At 40.7% G+C, this 13679-nt stretch overlaps 1 protein-coding gene across 5 annotated transcripts in view; it reads left to right on the top strand.

The window, feature by feature from the left end:
- The window catches only part of LOC121358840 (endonuclease domain-containing 1 protein-like), a 162360-nt gene that overhangs the window by 30270 nt on the left and 118411 nt on the right, over positions 1–13679 (top strand). For all 5 annotated transcript variants that reach the window (XR_005955965.1, XR_005955964.1, XR_005955963.1 and 2 more), the window contains one exon: positions 5363–5620. The gene's annotated coding sequence lies outside the window, so the exon portion shown is untranslated. The remainder of the gene's footprint in view (positions 1–5362; positions 5621–13679) is intronic.

Below are 13679 nucleotides of genomic sequence, written 5' to 3'. Positions count from 1 at the left end.
CAGTATTCTTTTGAGATGGATTTGGTTTTGCATAATTTGTGAATTACTTCAGCAAGAGTTCGCCTTCACAAGTTTCAGCTGTACAGATCTCATTTTAACCATGGGAACTGCTGAATTCAGCTGTACAGGCTTGTTTTGCACAGGAATCTTCGTCCCCCTTCCATTTTTGTTTAGGAGCTCCTGGCAGCCCAGGTCATCAGAGCTGTTGCCACCACTTATGTGGAAACCCTTTCCCTTGGGATCTGATCATGTGTTCATTCAACTCAAAAACATCTTTTAAAGGGACCGTCTGAATTTGGGCTGCCTTCATTGAAGCTTCTCAAAGTTGCCTGGCCACGCAATCCCAGGGATTTTCTGCTGCTGTACCTTGGCAGTGTTGGCTTCGTGGTTGGACTTGCAGGTCTTTTTCCAACCTAAATAATTCCGTGATTCCCTTCTTCAGGTGTTCTTGCTGTTACTGACTAAGCATACAAACTTTAATACCTTTCCTGCCTGTTTTACTTGCCTCTGTACTTCATTTCTGGTTGGTGTCTGATCCTGAGTAGTCCTGTCCCAGGCAGTGCCTTGTGTCCTGATTATATTTTTACCTGTGTTTTGTAAAATCTTCTGGTTGAATCTGTGGAAAAGCTTGCTTGGCTGAAATTTTTCTGGCAACCTGCATTATTTATAGGGGAAATTACCATATTTTTCATTTAAAAATCTTACTTTAGGTTTTTATTGAAGACAGCAAAGGTGCCTTTTATGGTTTTTTTTGTTTGTTTTTTTTTTTTTTGTTCTGGTCTTTTTTTTTTTTTGTGAAGGTTTGTGGGTTTTTTTGGTTTTTTGTTTCTTTTTTTTTTCAACATTTGTTCCAGTGTTCATTGTGCAGATGTGTATTATCCTAGTAAAGCTGTAAACTAGCCAAGCTGTGCTGATCTTCACTGGAGGTGGAATAGTTTAAAGAAGGCTTTGTGGTCTGCTTTAGTTGTGTATACTTCAAAATAATTTAAGAGAAAGGTGCTTTTTTATTTACCAAGCATTTGCAAGTAAGCCTTAATAACCCATCACAGCAAATAGTAAATAATTTTCTTTACAACACAGGGCCTCTTTTTTCTGAAGAGATGGGATTCTTGCCAGCCTTCAAAGTTTTCAGAAGATTGCTCCTATTTTCTCCTTATTATGTGTCAAATTGTAAAACATAAAAAATTGTTGACAAGCTTTAAAATAAAAAAGATATCCAAGATTGACATCTTTTGCTAAAATACCATTTAACTTCTTTTCAGGTAGAAAATAATGGCTATTAGAAGAGAAGATCAGTAAACGATGCTGAAATAGAAGTTTTTGTGGGTTGTTTTGTTTTTTTTTTTTGGTTGGTTTTTGTTTTTGTTTTGTTTTTTTGTTTGTTTGTTTTTTGTTTGTTTTTTTTTGTTGGTTTTTTTGTGTGGTTTTTTTTTTGTTTTGTTTTTTGGTTTTTGGTTTTTTTTTTTAAGAAAGAATCTTAAATGATTAATTGCTTCTGGAACCTTAGTGCAGTGGCTTTGGAGTTTTCCAAAGGGGGCAGTGGGACTCACTCTCAATGCAGTTCCAGTCTGCTGTTGTATCTATGGCTTACTACCAGTATATATATATTTCATATATACGTATATAGTATTCAAAACATTGAATAAAAATGAAGTTTTGTACTTGGTTCAAGCTGTCTGGGTGCCTTCTGGGGATGTAAAAGTACAGTTATCAAGGAAACATCAGTTTTCTAGTTGGCCAAAAAAGGTGGTTGTGGTTGTGTATCACTTCTGTGCATCAATTCTGAAGAATTTTTAAAAAAAACAACAACTGGAGAAACCAAAAGCTTAAACTAATGGTCATCTGCCTATTCATTGAGCTGTGACTGAAACCAAGAACAGGGCAAAGAGCTTTGCACTAAGAAGTCATGGCTAGAATGTACCTGACATGAACCAAACAGGAAATTCTGCAGAGAAAAAGGGGAAATAAGAACTTGGATCTTGTTAATTAAAGTTTTGGCAAGCTGACCTTTTGGGCCTTTTTGAAAACTCCAGTGTGGGATGCATCACGACTGGTGTTTGAATTTCGTGTGTCTTTTCTGACCACAGTGGGGGAAAATGTGTTTGCCATCAGGTGCAAGTCTCTGGTAGGAGGAGATGGGACATTCCATGAGAGTATCTGAGGGTATTTTTGGGAAGCAGCTTTTTGGAGGATGGGATAGATAGAGACTGGTCAGAAAGGAGCCTTTGACAAGAATGGAGACTGAGGAGGGCAAAACCAGCAGTCTCTGGAAATGTTCAAACAGGGAAGGAAAGACTTATTTCAGGGATGCAGAGGGATTTGTGAAATTAGGTTGTTAATGGATTGAGAACAAGTTCGAAAAAAAAAAAAAAAGAAACCACAATGGACCAGGGGAGTTACTTAAAAGTCTTTTATTCATCTTGCTTTTAATTTTACTATTCACGAGTCCCATGTTTTATGTATTTTACTAATAAGACGGAGCTCTGGAGTTTACAGTGCTTTTAGTGTTGAATGATGCTCATTCTGAAGGAGGGAGCAGAGCTCCTCCATCACTCTGTGACTCAGGGTCCCACAGCAGGGGTGGTAGAGGCAAAATGTGAACCTTGAGGCAGCCCTGCGCCAGGAGGCTGGAAATAAACAAAAAACTGTGTCCTCTCAAGGCTGAGACAGAAGGTTTTATTTGTATTTTGAAAAGTCAGTCATTCTTCCACACAGTTCTGGAAAAGAGTGGCAGAGTGTGACATCCCTTTCTTCCAAGGGTTGGTCAGAAACTCAGCTGGTGGAGCTCCATGTTGATCCAGGTGTGAGATGAATGAATGTTACAGAAAACAAAAGGAAATCCAGGTCTTTCACTAAGTTCATCCCATGACTCCCATGCATAACCTTTATATGAAAAGAGAGGAAGTCTAAGAGCCCAAGAATCCAGACAGATCACCAGACAGGCAGAGATTAAATTGGGATTAAGAAGTTTGAGCAGGAGGAGCATGGCAGAGATAAACCAAAGCACAGGTGGGGTCGCTCACAGAAACAGAATGTCTGAAGAATATGTGTTAAAATGAGCATACTTAACATAAATACATTGTATAGAAGTTTCCAAAATACATATTAAAAAGGGAAAAAAAGCTAGCAAGAACTCTCTTACAATCTTTAAAGTTATTTACTTAGTCTGAGATGATGAGGATAGGGAAGAGATGCAGTGGTTTCATCACCTCCTATAGGTGAAGACTTCAGAAATCAGCTTGTTGAGGCATTCCTGTAGAAAAATACAGGATTTAAATCAAGTTGGAAGAAGACTTGCAGCACAGCTTTTGACTCAATCTCAGGGTGATACTGCTCTGAGAGCAAGGCAAATGAAAATGGCAGGCATTGGTGCCTGTTGAGAACTGGATGCCCTGGTTTTCAGAACATCTCAGTGGGTTGAAAGGACTAACACTGGGAAATTGGTCAAGCACCAGATTTGGTCTGAGACAAAGTTCACCTGTCTGCCCTGTGAGAAAAAACAAAATGGGATCATGAGTGCAGAGTGAGGGTGTGCTTGAGAGTACTGTTGAGATGCCTGAGGCAGGGATGAAAAATCCACCTTTCCTCGGAGGAAAGAACCATCTGTGATAAAAGGGTCATTTTGAGGCTTTTGGAGACTTGGTTTGCCAGAGACACTTGAGGGAACTGGGGCAGAGGAGAGGTTTTCTCCTGCATTAGCAGGACATGCAGGAGGTTATAGCTGTAACTAGCAAGAGGAGAACAGAGAAAATGCTCTGGATTTTCCACTGTGTTTTAGAATGCCACTTCTGCAGGAAAAGATCCCCAAAAGATGCTTAACAAACCAAATCTCATGGGCTGAAAAGGAGGCATATTTTCCCTTCCAAAGCATGAAGGTGGATGGATGGATGGATGGATGGATGGATGGATGGATGGATGGATGCATGGATGGATGGCAAGTGTGCCCTGGGCTGGTGGGATGAGGGAATTGGGGAAACTCCTGTTCATCCTAAATTGAATCCAGACAGGATTAAACAGGTCTCACTTCTGGAACTGCTGAGAATGAGGGAAAGAAAATGCCTGGTTTTGTCATGTCATTTTTCAGAAAACTTTTTCATAAATGGGAAAACGAGGTGACTGGAAGAGGTGTGGAGCGGGAAGCAAGAAAGGGAAAACTGTGGGACCCACCAGGATTTGCTTTGTCCTTGGTAGGATTCCGTGACAGAGAGAAAGAAAATGGTTTCAGATTGTAACTTTTAGTCAAGGAAGTGATTGAAAAAGAGATTGAAAGAGAGAAGGACCTGCCCTGGAAGGGTGAAGTGAGTACTGAGGAGATCGCTCAGAAACCGTTTAATTTCTCCTACTTCACTGTAGTTTTTTCTGTGCAATAAATGTATATTTAAACTGTTTGGTTCTAGTAAAACTCAGCTGTGGAATTAACAAACATGCTCTTGTGTCTTTTGGGTGTCTCGTCGTGGAAGGGTGGAAGCAAATCCACCTCTTACTGTGCCAGGCAATTTTGATAGCACAAATCCAAGCACTTATATATGAGTGAGGTCTTGAGAAATCACTGACTTGGACATACTAATCATATCAGTAAAGAGAGGGAGGCCTCTGAGTGCAGGAGGGACCATTTCCATCATGGATAGTTTTAATGAAAATGGGTTTTTTAAGTCTTATGTTAACCTATTTTTTGTTTAAAAAATGAAAACGGGGAAATGAAAAAATTTTTGAAAAATTGAAATTTATAGTTTTGACCAGTGGCAGAAAATGTAATAAGGTTTTGCTTTGGTTTGGTGTTTGGTGTTTTATTTATATATTTATGTGCAAATTAACAGCTTTTGGAATTATGAGAAATAGGAGAGGAAAAAGGAAAATCTTTTGTACTTTTAGACCAGCGGCATGAATGCAGAATTGGATGCTTTGCTAGGCTTCTAGCTGTGTTTTAAGTAAAGAGAATTTTTCTAGTTTTTCAGGCTGAGAGAAGTTGGGAGCAATTTGCTGTATGATACGGAATACAGTGAATCAGCATTCGCAATGGCAGCTATTTATAGTTACTCTATTTTTATTCAAAGCAAAACAATAGCACTGAATTTCAGGCAGTTGGACCAGACACTCAGGAAGGTTTCTCTGGAAGCTGAGGGGAAAATAATCTCATCTTGCTGGATCTTGAGGGCTGAGCTCGTGAGCTCCGCCGGCATCTCCATTTCAGTGCCGTCCTCCGAAGGTGAAATCCGGGGCTGTGCTGGGGAGCTGCAGGAGCAGATGCCTCTAAAATGTGGTTTTCACCCACTGTTCAGGGGCTATCAGCATTCCTTGTATTTTCTCTTTGAAGGACTGAGCAATGTAATTAATGCCTGTTAATTTTAACCGTCTCTTCCAGGTTTTCTGTGTCTGCTCCACGTCCTCCTGCTGCAGCCAACGTGGATCCGAATGCCGTGGCTACAAAGGCTTGTCACTGTCTCATGCTGGGTCCCTCACATCCAAGAGCTACTTGGCAGTTTCCAAGGCAACCACCTGTGGAATAATTAAAAAGGATGAAGTGTTAGCGTGCCAGATATAAGGAATTCTTGCCTGGAGAGAGCGTTTCACTTTCTTCCGTCTTGAAGAGTCAAAACGTGCTTCTGCCAACGAAGTTAAGGTAGTACAATTAAAAAGTAATGGTTTATTTTCTGGAAGTTTTGAGGTGGAGCAACAAGCCTGATACGGCTGTATGTTACACAGAAATGACTGTGGTTCCTTCTGGGTTAATATTTTGGGTAGATTTAAATGGAAAATGCACGAGAAAGGTGGTGATGGGAAGGCAGTAATCAGCATTTTGTATTAGCAAAACAGTTGCATGGACTGTTTTGCACTTCATGCCGTCTTCCCTCGGATGATTTTAAGCTGGGAAGGACTAAAATGGAGCATACATTAGTTGGAGCATAAATATAGGAAGTGCAGCCTTCATGCCAAGTACACTGAGATTTCTTTGGCATTCAGTGCAGTGATAGATATAAAAGGAATCTAGGAGTGGGCTCACTGCAAAATGACAGTCGGAATCAAGGCTTGATCTTTATCCCAGAGCTTAAAGGGTGGGCAGTGACTAAGTCCATGCTGAACCAAACTGATAATCAGGTTTAGCTGCTTCAGTGAAGCACAGCTAAAACCATTTTGAAGTCACATATTCCCAGATTCAGAGCTGAAATTGCACAGTGGGAAAAAAACCCAAATATTAAGCAAAAGAAGCCTGTCAGAATAACAAAAAATGGGAAATTCGGTTCTGAAAGTTTGAAATGTTGCTTCAGAAGTTGATGGCAAAGGTGTTAGACTTCAGATAACTGGAAAAGTTCTTCTCCAAGTATTATATGTTGCTGGATGTATTTGCTCATTATATCTTCCTTCTCTGCCAGTCATTCAAATATAGTTGAATAGAAAAATATTATTCATTTCTGACAATGGAGTTAAATGGAGAAAAACCACATTCCCATTCTTCCCATAGTCCAAATAACTGCTCAGTTAAGTCTGGTTACCTTGCCTGATGCTCTTGTACAGTTAATTTTAGGCGTGATGCTTTTGTGTAATTTATTTTAAGGAAAAAAAAAAAAAAAGAGTCCTAAATTTTGAAGTAGAAATATTTGGGATGCCATCTGGGCTTTACATAATAAATTTTTCCTGCCAAAATGTTTGTGGGATTCTGTTGGGATGTGGATGGATGGGATTTCACATTCCATCCCTTTCCACAGCACAAGAAGATCATTGTTTTTTAGATATGGTGGATCCAAGAAGAAATAAGAATTGTGTGGTGGCAGCTCTGTGATCCGAGGGAATACAAATAGAATATATCCAGTAAAGACTCTCACCTTTTACAGATGTTACCTAATTTCAACAGCAAATATTTGCAGGTACCAGCTGAGTACAGCTGCAGTTTTCCACCCTAATACTTGATTTCCTGTCCATTGGTTGGTTGTCACCACATCCTAAATGCCAAAATGGTTTTCTTTCTGCAGTAATTCCTCAGCCTGTTAATTCCTTTCAGTATGGAGCTGAGGAAAGTGGTTTTTTCAGGCAAATGCTGTTTTCACATGTGGAAGGAGTGTGCTGGCAAAGTGTCTGCACCAAGCACAGTGGGGAGGATACAGAACTGAGACACTCTAGGGTAGAATGAAGGTGTGTGTGGATTCAGATCCTTGATCTTTCCAATCAGCATCAGTAACTCTCAGAGGTGGGATTGGCACTTGGGAAAGAGCACACGGGTGTGTTTGTGTGAGCCTGATGTAGTAATGCAGGAGTGTACACAGAGGAGTTCCAGCTTGGATGCTTCTACAAAACATCCCAAACACATACAAATACCTCCATTTTTCTCTTTTATCTCAAATGCTGTGGGTGAGGCTTTTCTCATGAAGCTTAAATGTCCAGGTGCTGCTGAAGCCACAGGGAACAGCAGGTGTGATGAACAGCTTCCTGACAGTTCCTACTCCAGACCCCCTTGAAGGGGATGACTTGTCTCTAAAAAGGTGTCTGTAGAAATGAATCCATCTTTTCCATGGATAGGTCTGCCTGGATTTAGATGATTTAGCCCAGGTGGCAAACCTTCCAGGAACTTCAAGTGTGCAATTACATATATTTGTATATAAAATTAATTGGTCTATGCTTGTTTCTCCATATTCCATTCCTATTCCAGACTTTCCAGAGCTGAGTGGAGTTGCAGTTATCACTGGTACAACCTCCTTACTCATCCTTCTCTTCCCAACTCGGACATTTGACCCTGTCAGTTTTCCCAGCCTTTATCTGCAAGCCTGTGCTTCAGTGTCAAGGGTGGTGAAGAGCCCCACAGAGTTTGTTAACATAGTTTGTAAGAGAAATGAAAACAGCCATGCTAAATTTAGGCAGCTGTGCTGTGTGAAAGAAAATACAGTAACAGGCAAAATTGATTTCTGATGTTTTTTATGTAGGTTACGTTCTAACAGTCTTTATCCTTGGGAAGTTTTACAAGACTGAAGGGAGGGAGTAGGTGGTTTGAGGCAGTGATTTGTTCAATAATTTTAATCTCTTAAAGTGATTCAGTACCTGTTGACACAGAAGTTGTTTCTGTAGCCTTGGCTATTAAGAATTAGTGCTGTATGCACTCAGAAAAGTAAAGTTTTCTTTTGAATTCCCTTTCTGTGGCAGATTTGTTTTGCTCCATATTGGAGTAACTTGGTGTCTTTTTGAGAGGAAAAAAATGGGAAATAGTGTTATGGTAAGTCTTTCAAAGATTATTTTGATAGAGTGGTTAATATTTTCCTATTTTTATACCATCAGGTCAACTGTATCAAGAGTCAGTTACAGTGTGGTAGTCTAAAAATGTCATTAAAATACCCATTAATTTTGTTAAATGAATTAGGGCTGTTTCCTGGAATAGGTAGGACTTTTCATCTTGTTGCTTGGAAATCCAGGTGATTTTTGAAAGGGAGTTTTTCCTTCTAGCAAGAGTGGAAATGTAGGGGAAATTCAGGGAAAGGGCAATAAGCTCAAGTCACCTTTGTGGAAAAGGGAACTCAAATAATGAATGGACCCTTTTTCTTAGGCTCGAGGGGGAAGGAACTGTTTTGCTGCACTTTGGTGGGTGGATGTTTATGGGGAGAAAAACTGCATTGCAACTTCAATGCAAACAGAATTATCTACAGGGTGACAGACTTTATGCTTAGGCACCTGATCCCTTTCACCCCTCCAGCTGCTCCTGCTGGGCATTTTGGATATGCTTTTCCAGCATAGTTCTGATGATTTTGCCTGATACACAACACATAAAGTCTAGGATAGAATGAAAAAACCAACTGTGACAACTTGCAGAGAGGTACTGAAGGTAGGAGGAGAAGAGCAGCTCTTGTCATTTACTGACCTAGAGCAGTGCTTTGTCTCCAGCAGTGGCCATAGGTGGATTATTGAGGAGCACAGCAGCAGAAAGGGAACAGGATCCTCCTTCTGCACACCCTTCACTGTCCTGACATCTGTAGGACATGGATTGACTGAGCTGGATGTTTTTTGGGGTTTTTTTTGCAGTGTTTACTGGACTTGGCTTTTGGAATTCATTAGTGAAAATTAGTGGGAAGTGTAAAGCTCTGTGGTTCTCCAGCTCAACTAACACATCAGCCTTTTCAGTGAAGAACCATCTTCTTTTGTTAACTTCTGAGCCTGAACTCCATTTAAAATCCACTTCTTGCACTGGAAAAGGCTTAAGTAATTCCTACATAACTATTTCCATTACAACCATGATTTTCTAGAGCTCTGCCTGCTGCAAGTGTTGAGTCAGTTCAAAGCCTGCTGACCTATATACATGAAATAGGACCACTTGCCCCACCTCCACTCATCCTACTTCACACTTAATTTCATTGACAGTCCTCATTAATTTCACTCCTGAATTTCATTTGGATGTCCAGTGAGTTACCTGCATGCATTTCTTTTTGGTATTTCCTACTTATTTACTGCCTTTGCTACTGTGAATAACTTTACTACCATCAGCAGATGTTGTCATCTCACTGTTGAGCCCTTTTCATGTCATTTATGAATTCATTGAACAGTGCTGGGAACAGATCCCAGCTCAGATCCCTGTGGAAAGAAGAGCTGAAATGGCACCAAGTCCTGCCAAAAGCAGAGTGGGTTTGCCCACTTCTGCACGTGGCACAGCTGAATTTGTGGTAAAATCCCTGTGCTGTTTGGGTACACTTGTAAATGTGGAGTCACTGTAAAACACTTTGTAGGAATGGATAATAATATGTCAGATATAATGTCATTCTTCATCACAGGATCATTAAGGTTGGAAAAGACCTCTAAGATCACCAAGTTCTGCCCTGAAGCACCACCATATTCATCACTAAACCATATCCTCAAGTGCCATGTCCATGCAGTTTTTGACTCCACCACTTCCCTGGGCAGAGTGTTCCAGTGCTGCCTATTTGTAATTTCACCTTTGAAATATAGGGTGGGCAAGGGATTCACCTTTTTGGATGACTGAGGATGATGTTTAGTGTTTAAAAGGTCCATGCCTGCTTTGTTCACAGCATTTTTCATCTTCTGAGTTTTTAGTCTCAAAACCAACTTGGTTGGAACCTGCTGGTTTGTCACTCTCTGCATTGCCAGTAGATATTGAATAAGGGAAATTAGGTAACAGAATCAGTCTCCACATTCATAAATACATGCTTGGTAAGATTAGGTGTAGGAAATTGCCTGAGCAGTAGAACTGCTACTTGCTCTTTTTCTCCAACATTAATGTAGAGAACATCTAATGTTTGTAAAACTGGGCCAGACTTAAAGGATCTGTAGCATGAAATAACTTTCCCAGTGGTGTCTTGCAGCTACAGCTTTGGGAAGCAGAGTTGAGGACACTGAAGTGCTGCACGAGTGCAGTGTCCCAATGTCCCACTGCTGCTTCCTCTCACTGCCTCTGTTCATTCCTAATTACTCCTGAAATTTTGTTTGCTTTTTCACTGCTCCTGTTGTCAACCGCTGTGAAAACTGTATTTTCACAAAGCTATCTGCAGTGACTTCAAGGTCTCTCCTAATCAGGAAAAAAGCTAATTTAGAACCCCTCATTTTCAGTGTGTAGTTGGCTGCTTTTTTCTATTTACAGGGCCTTAGAATTAATCTATTTGAATTTCATCTTCTGTTTTCTCCCCCAGTCACGCTGTATAATAACTAGCTGGAAGAAAAGACTGGGGATAACTGCTTGGATGCATTTACTGGTTTGTCTGTAATAGACCTGTGACCTCACAGTGTGTCCTTTTCAGTATAATTTATTGTTCAGTTAAATGAGAGAGGTCTAACTCCAGACCTGCACAGGAGTCTGGTTTTATGTGTGTGTATAAGAGTTTATTTTCTCTGCATGTAAATTAACTGTTGGTTAATAAGACCCTTCCTCCTTTCTGCTCTATAACTGAGTTTTCTTCAAGAAGAAATTTTTAGGGACTCCCAATATCCACGGAGCCCTTTCGGAGCTGTCCTGTCTGTGACCTGCAGATTGCAGTCCATCAGTTGGTATTGTTAATAACTTGGTTTCCTTAGAAATCTGGCTGTGTCCACGTGCTCCTGGCTGTGTAATTCCTGGTAGGCTTTGGCAGTGAGCAATGCTCAACTTCCCGGAGAGGATCCTCTTTCCTGCTCCTCTCTGCAGGCAGGCGCCAGAGCTGGAACTTCCCTAAACTATTACGTCCTGAACACTGAGTTCATTTGGGTTTTCATGTGGCAAAGAAGTATTTCTGAGGTTTTTTCCCCCTCCCCACAGCTTTGTCCTGTCGAGCCTTTTATCTTTTGTCACCTACTGGCCCAGCAGTCTTTCTCATAAGCTTCACCCTTCTGGTGCATTTGATAAAATTTCCTCTTAACACATCAGTTCTCAGTATTTTTTTTTTCAGTTTAAAATGTTGCATTTAGTTTGTTAAAGTCTTTTTTTTTCCCCCTGGAATCACAGTATGACTTCTCTTTTTGAAGGACATGATTTTGAACGCTTTCTTAATATTGTTCTTTATTTTGTTTTGTTTTAAGTTGCACTTACTCTATTTTTCCATATGCAATATGGGGTCTTTAGCAAGCTGTCATCCCCTTAATACCTTCCCCTTTTTTTGCTTATTCATTTTAGTTTTCTTTATAGCAGTTTCCTTGTTTTTTCATCACAGAATGCCTGAGCTTATTGAGGACCTGACTAAGGTCACCTGGTCCAACCCCTCATGCTCAAGCAGGGATTTTTTTTTAGTTGCACGGCTAAAAATAGAGAAAACTACTGTTTCAAGTACTGAACTTGAGTGCTTTGTAATCAGTAATGCAGCCACTCTTCAGCAGTGAAGATCCTGTACGCAGGTCAGGACTGGGTCAAGTTCTGCCTCTGATGTGGGTTTTTGGAGTTGTTTGAAGGAGTGCTAATTAATGGTGCTAAAAATGCAGTGTTTACATTACAGTGACTATTCTCCACCTCCAAAATCCTGCAGTTTGGCCACTTTAACTTCGAGAGGTGATGTTTGATGCTGGTAACTGTCAGGTACTTTCGTGGGGCTGGGAAGTTTCAGAACCACAGAATGGTTTGAGTTGGAGGGGACATTTAAGACAATCCAGTGCCACCCCTGACATAGGCAGGGACACTTTCCACTATCCCAGGTTGCTCCAGTCCCTGTTCAGCCTGGCTTTGGACACTTCCAGGCATGGAGCATTGTCTGGAACTGGGAAGTCTCTCTGTGCTGCTGAACTTGGTTTTGTGTCTTTTCTTTCTTACTGTGCTTTTGTTGGAAGGGAGAGGTTTTGAGCTTCATGGGCTTTCATGCACTTTGAGCTGCTCTTGTCAGACAAAACGACACGAGAAAGTTTTTACCAGAAAATTTCTCCTTCTTGTGGCTCTCATCCTGCTGGAATAATTGGAGGATGCTGCCCCAGCCAGTGAAGTGGAACGAGCAGTTTAGTTCATCCTGCTGTCACCATCTCTTTGTGGTTAGATGAGCTGCTGTCTGCATTCCCTGAGCTGTAGTGAGGGATTTAGACACCCAAAATCCTCAGAGACTCAGTGCAGGTATTTGAAAAGGAGCGAAATAAATTCCACCCTGGTATTTCAGTGTTCTGAACTTGCCAATGTTTTCACTTCTGTAGTTTTTTTTCAGTCATGATGATTAAGAAAGAGCAATTTGATACTTGACTAAAAGCAGGGAGAAGGCTTACAAATTCTCTTTGGGTGAAAGAAGTTACAGGTCTGTGGGTGACCTAAAAATATAAAATATTAGTGGAATTTTAAATCACATATAAAGATGTTATAAAATAATACTGATTGCAAGGAGCAGCTTGGTTTGACTTGGGTGCTTGATAGTTGCACCTGTTTTTCCTCATTCTTATATAAGTAAGTGAAAAGTCATCAACTTGGAGATGTACTCAGAGACTGTGTTTCTAGCAGTATATATTCAATTTCAGAGAGCATTTACAAAAGCATGGGGTGACAGAAAAAGGGGGAATGGCTTCAAACTGAAAGATAGCAGTTTTAAATGAGATACTGGGAATAAATTCTTTACTGTGGCGGTGGCACAGGTTACACAGAGAAGCTGTGGCTGCCCTGTCCCTGAAAGTGTCCAACCTTGGGATTGTGGAAGGTGTCTCTTCCCATGGCAGGAGGTGGGACTGGATGGGCTTTAAGGTGTCTTCTTACTGAAACCATTCTGCAATTCTGTGAAATGAGGAAAAACCCCAGCATACTCAACAGAAGAAACTGGGTGAGATTAATCTGCCTTTAAAGGTCAGGCTGAATTTTTGTGTTACCACTTTCTGTTCGTTCCATATGGTCAGTGGCAGCATCAGTTGAGCTGTTTCTGAGTTTTTAAGATGAGTTTGTGTCTGGACTTATTCACACACTACCAAGAAAAGGAAAACCCAAAAACCCAAACCCAACCCTGAAGCAGGTCTTTTAACTTATTAGTTGTTAGTGGTTGTTCATCCAAATAAAGGACTGATCTGACTCGCTGGAAATTTTGTGGTGCTTTACCCTCATTATTGTGAGATTGCAGGGCTCGGGTTCGTGTGGGTGAGTGGGCAGTCCTGCCTCAGTGTGCAAGTACAGACTCCTCAGCAACCTCTGGGCTGAGGTTGATGAACTTTTTCTGTTCTCTTTTGTTCTGTCTGTAGCTTCCTCAGTTTTGGGCTCTACAAGAATGCAGACTGGTCTAAAAACTATGTAGATTACATAATGTAGGGCTGGAGTTTCTTCCAGCTGAGTG

The sequence above is a fragment of the Pyrgilauda ruficollis genome, unplaced genomic scaffold (assembly GCF_017590135.1).
Source record: "Pyrgilauda ruficollis isolate IOZ18807 unplaced genomic scaffold, ASM1759013v1 scaffold111, whole genome shotgun sequence".
NCBI classification, from domain to species: Eukaryota; Metazoa; Chordata; class Aves; order Passeriformes; family Passeridae; genus Pyrgilauda; species Pyrgilauda ruficollis.
Note: the sequence above shows the minus strand (reverse complement) of the source record. Positions and strands in the feature narration are given on the sequence as shown.